The sequence below is a fragment of the Lactuca virosa genome, chromosome 5 (assembly GCF_052849685.1).
Source record: "Lactuca virosa cultivar CGN04683 chromosome 5, Lactuca_virosa_CGN04683_v6, whole genome shotgun sequence".
NCBI lineage: Eukaryota > Viridiplantae > Streptophyta > Magnoliopsida > Asterales > Asteraceae > Lactuca > Lactuca virosa.
This window is the reverse complement of record NC_136430.1, coordinates 401886156-401896779: the sequence shown is the minus strand read 5'-3', so window position 1 is coordinate 401896779 and position 10624 is coordinate 401886156.

Below are 10624 nucleotides of genomic sequence, written 5' to 3'. Positions count from 1 at the left end.
TGCTTGGCAACTACTTAAAAACAGAGAATTACCAAAAATCAAGAGCTTTCAACAAAATTACCCCTCGTGTAATGAAATTTACATGAAAAGTAGAAAAAGAAGGATCAGAATGTGGAGTGTATCTTATGAGGCATATGGAGTCGTATATGGGGGAAAGTGAAGGGCGTCGGGATTGCGGTTTTACAAGTAAAAAACAAAGTGATGTAATTGCTTTAAATAATTTAAGAATCAAATACATGGCAAAGCTTATGAAATCTGAGTACAACAAGTATAAAAGTATGTTGGAGAAAGATGTAGAAGCGTATGACAGGCTTGATCCATTGGAGAAAATGGTGTTGATGAATGAAATGAAGGAAACTAGGGAGAAGCAGAGACGTGGAAGGCGTCGTTTTTAAGATGGTCATTTTGTTTTGATTACTTAATCATGGTAGACTGGTTTGTGTTGAAAGACTTATGGCTACATGTTTTATTTTGGTCTAGCTATCTTTGTTTGGGAAACTGTTGGAAGACTTATGTTAGGATGTTTTATTTTGTTCTAGTTGTCTTAGTTTGGGAAAACTTAGAATGTGAATGATGATGGAATGTTTTTATGGATATGAAAAATGTGGAAGTAAGTAATGCGTTGAATTTTAAAATGTTTGAAGTTCATGTTTTGAAAGAATTAAAATAATAAGAATAGAGTTAAAAGATGGTTGTTATTATACAGGTAAGTTATGGTTTTCAAGTATTCAATTATGTTATGCAATTGTTGTGGAAAATTGAAAATACTTATAATACACAAAAATTGTGGTTAAGAATTGATAAAATTTTGATTCGACCAAGTTCTGAAAGAATGACAGTAATTAGAATAAAGTTAAATTCTGTTGGAATATTAAAAGGTTATGTTCTTTCATGTTTGATCAAAGTCTATAAATTTAAATTATTATAATGAAAATGTATTAAGAGTATGTTTGTGTGTTCTGTAGTAGTGTTTTTAAAAGGTCTTAAAAGTATAAAATAACAAAATGATATTACAGTGTTCTGAAAGAATGAATATAACTTTAAATATATTGAAATTATGTTTATGAATTGTTAGGTTCTGATATGACATTCTTCTGTAAGAATATAAATAAATGGAATGAAGTTAAGTTCTATTGGAATTTGTTATGGTGTTGTTGAAAAAAATGTTTGGGAAATAATATGTTGTTGGTCATATAAAATTCTTATGGAAATTAATGATTATACAAGATCGTAAGGTTGGTGTAATACGCTTGGATGAATATTGATAATAAAATATGCAATAGTGCATAACCATATATAATAATTATATTAAAGACTCGCAAAATTAAAATCAATGTTACTACTAAACGTGAAACAAACATGTGACTGTAATAAAAAAATTCAAAAAACCTATAAATATAGCAGACTACTTAGGATTTTTTAAGAGGACAATTTCGTTTATCATGGTCTGCCATCTGTTTACATGAAGCACACTTTCGCTTAGGCTTCAAACTTAGTTTTTCCAACATTTATTTTTTTGATTTTAATCTCTTACCACGACTGTCAGTTCCCTTATTACAAATATCCGATGGATTCTCAATGTCGGGAACATCATTAGTTAAGTCTACACCTATAATCTGGTTGTAGAATGATTCTCTTGATGGCATCTCGGGGGTTGGACAATCATCAACAATTTTTTTTTCAACTTATTCAGCTCTTCAAGGTATGACTTTAACTTTGCTGCATCATGGCTCAAAAATGAAATGCAACGGTCAACATTTGAAAAAATTTCAATAGCAGTCATGTCAGAATTTGAGTCAACCAAAGAATTAGAGAAACGCCTCTTAAGCAATTATGTTGGAATAACATCCCGACGCCAACATCTCATAATGTATTCTTCAGGAATCTGTTCAATACTGTAAAACTTAAACACACATAATATGTGCCTACACAAAAGACTGACATGTTCAAAATGCATGCAGGCACACTTGAATGAACCCTCTGTTTTTGAGTGGGTAACCTGGAATATGTATGATAGTATATGAGTATTTGTTAGAAAGTATTTTTTATGTGTATAAAAAGAAATGATTATATAATGAAGTAATAACATACCGTGTATTGGGTATCATTTATAAGACAATCGTAAAGGTATTCCTCAAGATTGTCATCACCAACAGGACTTGATGGTTACATTGTGCTTATGTTCGTTTGCTTCTCCAATACAATAATAGTGTCAACACCATTACAAGAAGTAACACTCATTTGGAAACAAGTATTATCAGAATCTGAAATCTCTTTATGAACCTGATAAAATATTTTAGAAGTGTAGACCTTTGAAGCATGTGGTTCGATTGGACTAGATGTGATGAATCTAGGAATTGTTGTAGCATTGTTAAAGTCATTGACTAATTGATTACGTCTTTGACGTTCCATAACACCCTCAAATGTCATCATAAACATTAAAAGATAAGAACCGGTAAGGGTGCTGTTCTGAAACGACCAATTTTGGCCTTCAGATAATGATGTAGTTTTCATAAGACCAGACATTTGTATGTCCTTGAAAAATGCAGGTACCCAACGTCTCCGCAACCTATACATCTCTTTCATCCACTTGTTATTTGAAAAATTAAAGTCATCTAAACAAGATTGCCATGCGTTTTCAAAATCATGTGGTTCCAGCTTAGAATTCCAAATTATAGAGTGAAAATGCTTTCGAAACGCTGAGTTTGTGGCTAGTTGGGATGTTATCTGAATGAAAATACGTAAAAGCCATTTTAGTAAAATATAAAATGTTGGTGTACATTGTATAAAGGATATGAATATCATAATCATGTATTCTAATAGAATTATGTTAAATGATTCTATCAGAATTACATTATAGAAAGTTATGTCTCAATACTGGTATATCTATTATTCTGGCAGAATTACATTTTGATAGAAAGATATGTATTAAGAAAATAAACCTATTAACAGTATTTTGGTAAAATAATGTTCACGTAGTTTGGAATTTTTTTTGTAATATGCCACATACAAAACCTATGTGATGACATTGGAAAAACTTCATATACAACTTTGTTTAAAGTTGGATCTTGATCTGTAAGAACAAGCGTAGGTTCTTTTTTGAATGCTTTCAAGAATGATCTAAGCAGCCAAGAATAAGAAGTACCATCTTCTCTACTCAAAAGCCCAGCACCAAAAGTTACACATTTCTTATGGTTATCTATCCTAGTGAACGATACGAAAACCATATCATATCTGTTTTAAAATATTAAAATTAGTTACCGTTATTGGAAGTAAAAAAATGTGATAACATTACAAATTTAAAAAATACTTATTCATGCTGAAGGTGGCATCAAGGGATACAATGTCTCCAAAAGCATTGTAGTTATACTTTGCGGTTTCGTCAGCCCAAAAAAGCGCATTCAATTTTTTCTGCACGACGTTAAACTCGAAAGAAAAAGTTGGGATATTTTTTTCCTTTCCAGCATCTTCACAACAAGGAATTTTGCATCCCTGGAACGTATGTAAGAATTGAGATTTCTCGTACTGTTCTTGAAATCATAAACCAAACCACCTCGAATGTCAGACCCACCCTGAAGTCCGGTATATAATCTATGTGCTCTTGAGGCACCAATATTTTTCTTTGACAAGTTATGAATAAACATCTCCTGAGAATAATCAAGTTTCCTCTTTGTACGAGACAAAAACATGTTGCCCTTACCAAAAAATTCATGATTATGTTGTTCGACAAAATCATCAACAATATATATTTATTAGTACCATGTAGTAGAACAAAAACAATTTTTGCTTTGTATTCGCACCTAAATGAGTCTTTCCTTCTTTGAAACTTATTATGTTGAGGGTCTAGAGTATCCACTTTAGCGGTTCTTGGTTTACCTTCCCGATTGCATAGCAAATGTCATTGTGTGATAATGTCGGATTTGGTTGTTCTACTTGTTCCAAGCCTGACATAATATATTTTTCTTCAAAAGCACAATCTTGATCTTAGGTCTCAAAGGGACCTAACTAAATTGGTATAGTGTTGATGAATAAAAGTAAAATTCTTTTTGGGTTGCCCTCATAATCAGGGAATGACTTGAATTGATCGAAGGAGAGAAGCAATTCTAGAACCTCCATGAGTATGGACGACTTTAAGTTGTTTCAAAGGATTTATGGAAGGCTCCTGGATGCTGATAAGGAAATGATTTGAATTGAGATTAAATTTATTATTAAATTATTTAAATATGGATTTATCTGCAAGTGACCTAAACTATAAATAGGACCCTTAGACAGCTAATTTTCATGGCATCTCATACCTAGAAGGTGGAGAACGAAAGATTCTCTCTTCTCTCCCCTCTCTCGTTCAATCCTAGGGTTTATTGAGTTTTGGGTGTGAACCATTAGATGTTGCCATACTTTTGGAGCTAGTTTTTCAAGGAGACTACAAATGGCATTTGATTAGCTTGTTTCGAATCAAGAAAGAGGTATGTGTTTCTATTCATGAATTTGATTCATAGGGTTTATAGTTTTTGTTTCATAAGTATGTTGCTATTAATTAAGAAAAGACATAAATCCATTAGGTTGCATGTACCCTTAAGAGTTAAGTGAAATCCCGCATGTACAAATTGATTGTAACCTAAAAAACCTAATAGGAACGACCTTAACGATGGCTAGAACTTGCTAAACTCGACATAAATTATTTTAGAATAAAAATTCTGCTATATGTGTGTGAGAGAGGCTTTAAATACATTTTAAAGGTTTTTTCTTGGTTCTAGTTGTCCACACTTGCTCATAAGTGTTATGTTGGGACATATTAATTTGGTTTATGCTAGGTTTATATTATTTAAATGAGTTTGTAGTGTTTTCGGGCAAGTGGACCGAAATCAATCTTGATTTCGGTCTGAGTAGGTCTAGTGGGTTGGGCTTGGGCTTTTATTAAGCTTTGTATTTAGGTTAAATATATAGGTGATAGCCGTTTAGGGTTTCTAGTTGTTCTTTCATTGGTATTCGGCTGTTTTGAGTTCATTCATATGTACCAGGCGATTAATCAATATATCGTGTGCATTTGAAGTTGTTTGTATGTTCTTGAATCGTTGCTTGATTAACATTCTGCATTCTTTAAGCAATTAAGATTGATATCGTATAAGATCCATAGTTTTGGGTTTTACAATTGGTATCAGAGCTATATTGGTATCAACTGATTCAAGAAGGCTTTGGAGACTCATTTTTGTTGCTGTTTTGGATTTTTTTTAACTTAATCGAAATTTTAATAAATTTCGATTTGATTAAAAGGTTCTACTGTTCATCGTATTCTGTACTTGGGAGTTCATCAGTTCATCAAATCTTCTTCGTGTTCATCGGATTTAAAATTGAAACATTATCAATTTGAATCACGTATTTTAAGGAATTTGATTTGTTTCTATTTCAAGGAATTCGGTCAAATATCAATTCAAATTACTTTGATTTCGGTCCTATAATTCAAAGTTGAATTCGGTCATTGTTTTTAAAATTGTCCACCTAAAAATTCAAATCAATTCCTTCCTTAAATTCATTTATTTTGATTTCGGTCAAATTGATTTCGGTCCACTTAGTATATCAATTAGATAGTCTGATCTCATAATTAAAAAAAAAAAAAAAAAAAAAAGAAGAAAAAAGGGGGGGGGGGGGGGGGGGGGGGGGGGGGTATTGATTTGGGTAATATCTCTAAGTTCATTTTGATTTCGGTCATCCATAATTTTAAATTTGTTTTCGGTCCTACATGGATACAAGTTTGTGTTTTAATTATTTGTTAGTTTTATTATTAATATACAAGTTTGTGTTTTAATAACACATTTTAATAATTAAAAATAACACATTAAATTTTTTTGATTTCAGTCATATTTTTTTTTAAAATTGATTTCCATTCATTTTTTTAAATTGATTTCGGTTTTTGATCTCGGCCAAAACCAATTGGTTATCGGTAGTGCTTTTCAATTTGTTCTCGGTCAACAATTCTTGTTGATTTTTGGTGCTTTCGGCTAATTTCTTTTTATTCGGTATTATTCAAATGAAATCTCACGGTACAACAAAAGAGGTAAGTAAAACCTCATGCTCTCAATCATGTGAGGATAAAATAAATCATTACCGTGAACAAAAGGAAATATTGGTAGGAGAGGTTTTTGACCTTAAAAATGAAATCTACAACGTTAAGAAACTCAATAAACCTCTTAAAGAAAAAGTAGATGCTCAAACTAAAGACCTAAAGAGGAATATAACATTAAATGTGAACACTACGATTATGATAAAGAGGAAATTGTCAAATTAACTGCCGAACTTGACGCATTGAAAGCTAAATTTAATAATGCTGAATTGAACTTCAAGAAATTTGACGTGTCAAGTGAGATAGTTGAATCCATGAGAGAGAAACAGTTAAAATTTAAAGATAATCAGAATAAGGGTCTAGGGTATCATAGTGTTCCACCTCCGTTTAATGATAACTATACTCCGCCCCTTGAAACTGAAGAAATAGAGACACATGTTCAATATGAAAAACCTACTGTAGCCGAATCAGTAAACAATGATAGGGTGAACGATACTGATGTTTCTACCTCGAGTGCAGATACAACAATAGTGGAAGACCGGAAAGTAGAAGGCAAAAGTGACACTTCTAGTTTTGTTAACTTTGAATTTGTTGCTTCTAATTCTGTTAATTCTATTAGTGAACCTGCTGTTAGTAAGTATATGCCACCAAAACAAGCGAAACAGACTGCTTGCTGTAAGTGTGCTTATGGAAACAATCTGAGACAAGGCATGGGCACGCAACCAGGGACAGACCGTTACAACTTTCACATGAAGAAACAGACGTATTTCCACTGTGGAATACCCGGTCACATTGCCAGAAACTGTCCAAATCGTGCATATGTTCCATACTATGCACATGGTTGACAGAACGTGCCAAGGGGGAGACCTTTCAAAAGAAACCCTTCGAGGTCACGTTCAAGAAATGGAAACTGGAATGATGACAAGGCCAAGAATTAAGTCTTCAAGGACAAGAGAACTGATCTGAGAGATAACTTTGCCAAACCAAAATCGGTGAGGTCGAATTCATCTCAAGGATCGTCCTCTAGCTCACACTTGAGATTCAAGCCTAAATCAAAAGGTAGTTCCATTCTAAAATTAAGTGGTGAAGCTCCCATTTGGTTAAACAATACAAGGCTTAAACCTAATTACAGATGGGTGCCCAAAAGTCCTTCGGCCCAATCACCTCGCTGTCTGTCACACCCCCGAACCAGACGACGGAAACGTCCGAGGGCTCGTGTGACTATCAATTGAAATATCATCACAATGAATATACATGAAACATAACACATTCATCACCAAACATTACATATTACAACTGGTATTGTTCACATCAAGTACATTGTCATAGGTTACATAATTCCGAAGTATTAATAGTACGATGAGTGACATTACACAAAATAAATCCATACACACTTGAAAGTCCTTCCGCTTAACGGTTACCTGAGAATACAAGTTATTTTGAAAACGGTCAACATATATAATGTTGGTGAGTTCATAAGCATGTTTGAATGAAAGTCTTTGTATTGTTTGAAAAACCCAGAAAATCCGATATTTTCTGTAAAAAGTCTGAAAAATGATGTGAAAATCGAGTATAAATGCATGTGTGAATTTCATAGTAGTAACATATAGGAATGCAGTTCAAATTTCTTTGAATTCTTTCTGTTGTAAGTAAGTGGTATTTGAATAATAGTATTTTCCCAGAAAATCCGATATTTTCTGATTTATAAAAATGTTACGGTCTTTGCACTGTCGTATGTTTTGTATCGATATGACTTACGAGTTTTTAATTTCCGTAATGTCGTGATGGGAATGGATCTCTATATGAGTCGTTATAACCATGCATGATAGTGACTGATTTGTCTGTCTTGGCATTTTTCAAACGCCGGATTGTCGATTAAGGTTTTGTCACCCTAGACTGGCCTAGTCTAACTGTAGCGAATAGCTCAGGTGTGGGGGAGTCACCCCCGTATAGATATATACGCAAACTCTCGCTCTCCCTCCAGAAGACTCTGATTATAACTACAGGCTACGACCATACACTTAGTGGAGTCAACCGACACGTCTCACTAGATTCCAATTATTGCCTCATGAATTTGTATACGTTATATGTATTTGAAAGTTCGAACCACTAGATGATGTATGAAATGAAAAGATAAGGCCCAACAAACATGAAGAAAAGACAACTATGGCTCATTAGACAAGTAAGTTATTTCCAGGCTTGTTATGTATGCCATGGACACATTTAAGCCCATTAAGCACGTGATGAATTATTCCAGGCTAAATTAGCATGTAAATGGACCACTTAGGCCCAATAACATGTAAAGGCTAATTTAGGCCCATTAAGCTTGTAATTGGGTCACTGAGGCCCAATAGACATGTGATGAATACATTGGGCCCAATAAACATGTAAATGGATCACGAAGGCCCAATAAACATGTATAGCAAATACTAGGCCCAATAATCGCACCATTGTTGTATTTTGTTTATTTGCTATAGTATATTTCGTTTAGTCGAATTATTTATCCCTAGCGTTATAAAAAGTCCAATGTTTTGTTATAATGATATTTTTAGTTTGATACGTCAAAATTCTATAATTTGAACCCGTATTTATTAAAAATTACACTTTAGGTCCCTTAAGAACTAATTTGAACATTTAAAGGCTTATTTTTACATAAAATGTCATTTTGGTCTATTTTAAATTAAAAATAACATTTTAGTCCATAAATTTATAAAAATTTATATTTTCCCCCCAAATGTTTAGTAATTGACGGGTTTGGCCCAAAAATACATGTAACGACATTTTCAGTCCATTTTTGCAGAAAATTACAATTTCAGCCCTTATTTGAATAAAGTGACATTTTCGGCCCAATTTTTATAAAATTAACATTTTCGGTCCAAATCTTGAAATAAGTGTCGTTTTCAGCCCCTAATCTCGTGGTTTTTCATTTTTGGCTCGAGTTTCTATTTCATAACATTTTGATCCATAAAATTTGTTACTTTTGCAATTTGGGCCCAAAAAGCCGTAAGGCCCACATTAAGGCCCATAATGCCAAATTTTACACTTTTGGACCTTTGGAAAATATGATTGTTATAAAAACTCATTTTTAAGCTAATATGACCCTTTTGGTCCCTATAATACCGTAGGTGTCACTTTTGTCCCAGTCTTTTGTTTATTTGCCAAAAATGATCCTTATACAAGATTTGTGTTTTGTTTTTCACAACTTAGGCATGTATAACACTTTTAACTTTGTAGTATGGTGACTAGAGTGTTTTAGTTTATGAATCTCACCTATTTTTGTTGAAGTTTCTTAGATCCATCGAGTTTTATCACACAATCACAACATAAACCAAGAAAATCACACATAACATGCATATATACATAGATCTACACATAAACACTTGTATTCTCCCCCAAAAACAAGTAAAAACCGAAAACAAGGGGGTATGAACTCACAATGGGTTGATGATCTCGGTTTTGAAGAAGAATGGGGTGAGTTTTCGATCCTAGCAAGCTTCCTTGAGTAGATCTCGAGTTTATGAGGTTTTCTAAGAGTGTGATCACAAGCAAATGTTTAGGAGGAGTGATCTAACATAAGAATGAAGTTGTATACTTTAAAGGTATAGTGACTTACCAAGGATTGATGATTTTTGGTGAAGATCTTCTTGAAACACTTAGAAATCTCGAAATTTTTGATGGAAGGGAGGGGATGTTCTTGAGTGCTTGAGAGAGTTTGAAGGAAATTTTGAAGATGTGTGTGTGTGTGTGTTTCTTGCTCTCGGCCGTAAGTAGAAGAAGAGAGGGAAGAGAGGGTTGAAGTGATAGGTGCATGGAAACCCACCATGCAAAAGTGAGGTGGCAAGTGCACAATTTATCCTTCCTTTTTTTTTTATTACTTGTATATATATATATATATATATATATATATATATATATATATATATATATATATGGGCCGATTAATTGGGCTAGGAGGAAGGAATGGGTTATCTTGGGTCATTCCTTGCCTTTGTTCGAAATCATGAAGCCCAAAAATTATTTTTCGGCCCATTGGGCCCTTAGAGTGGTTTACGGCCCAATAAAAATCCATTAGGGTAAATGGAAATCATTTATGGCCCAATAAGGCCCATTAGGGTTAGAATGAATAATTCTAGGCCCAAATGGTCCAAAATGTTATAGATTTATGAATTGGGTCCATTTAGAATCCAAATAGGGTTTCTAAGCCAACATAGTTGAATTGAATGCTTATTGGTCCATTAGGCCCAATAAGGAAGTCCTAGTCCATAATGAACTTGAACCTGGATCTCTAGGGTTTTCAACTCCCTAATTGACTTTCTGAAATGTTTTGCATAGAGTTTTGAATTTCAATTGTAAATCTTGACTAAGTTTGTGGTCATAGAATGAACATAGTGTATGATATCAAGTTAGAGTTACAAGTATTATCATAGATGACGTTTACATGATCACAGAATTTCCTGGCAAAAATGTCAGTTGTGACACTGTCCTGCTAATTCTTCATGTTCTTTATCTGATAAACATGACATGTCATGGGAAAGGGTATCATGTGTAGATAGTAATGGTCCACCC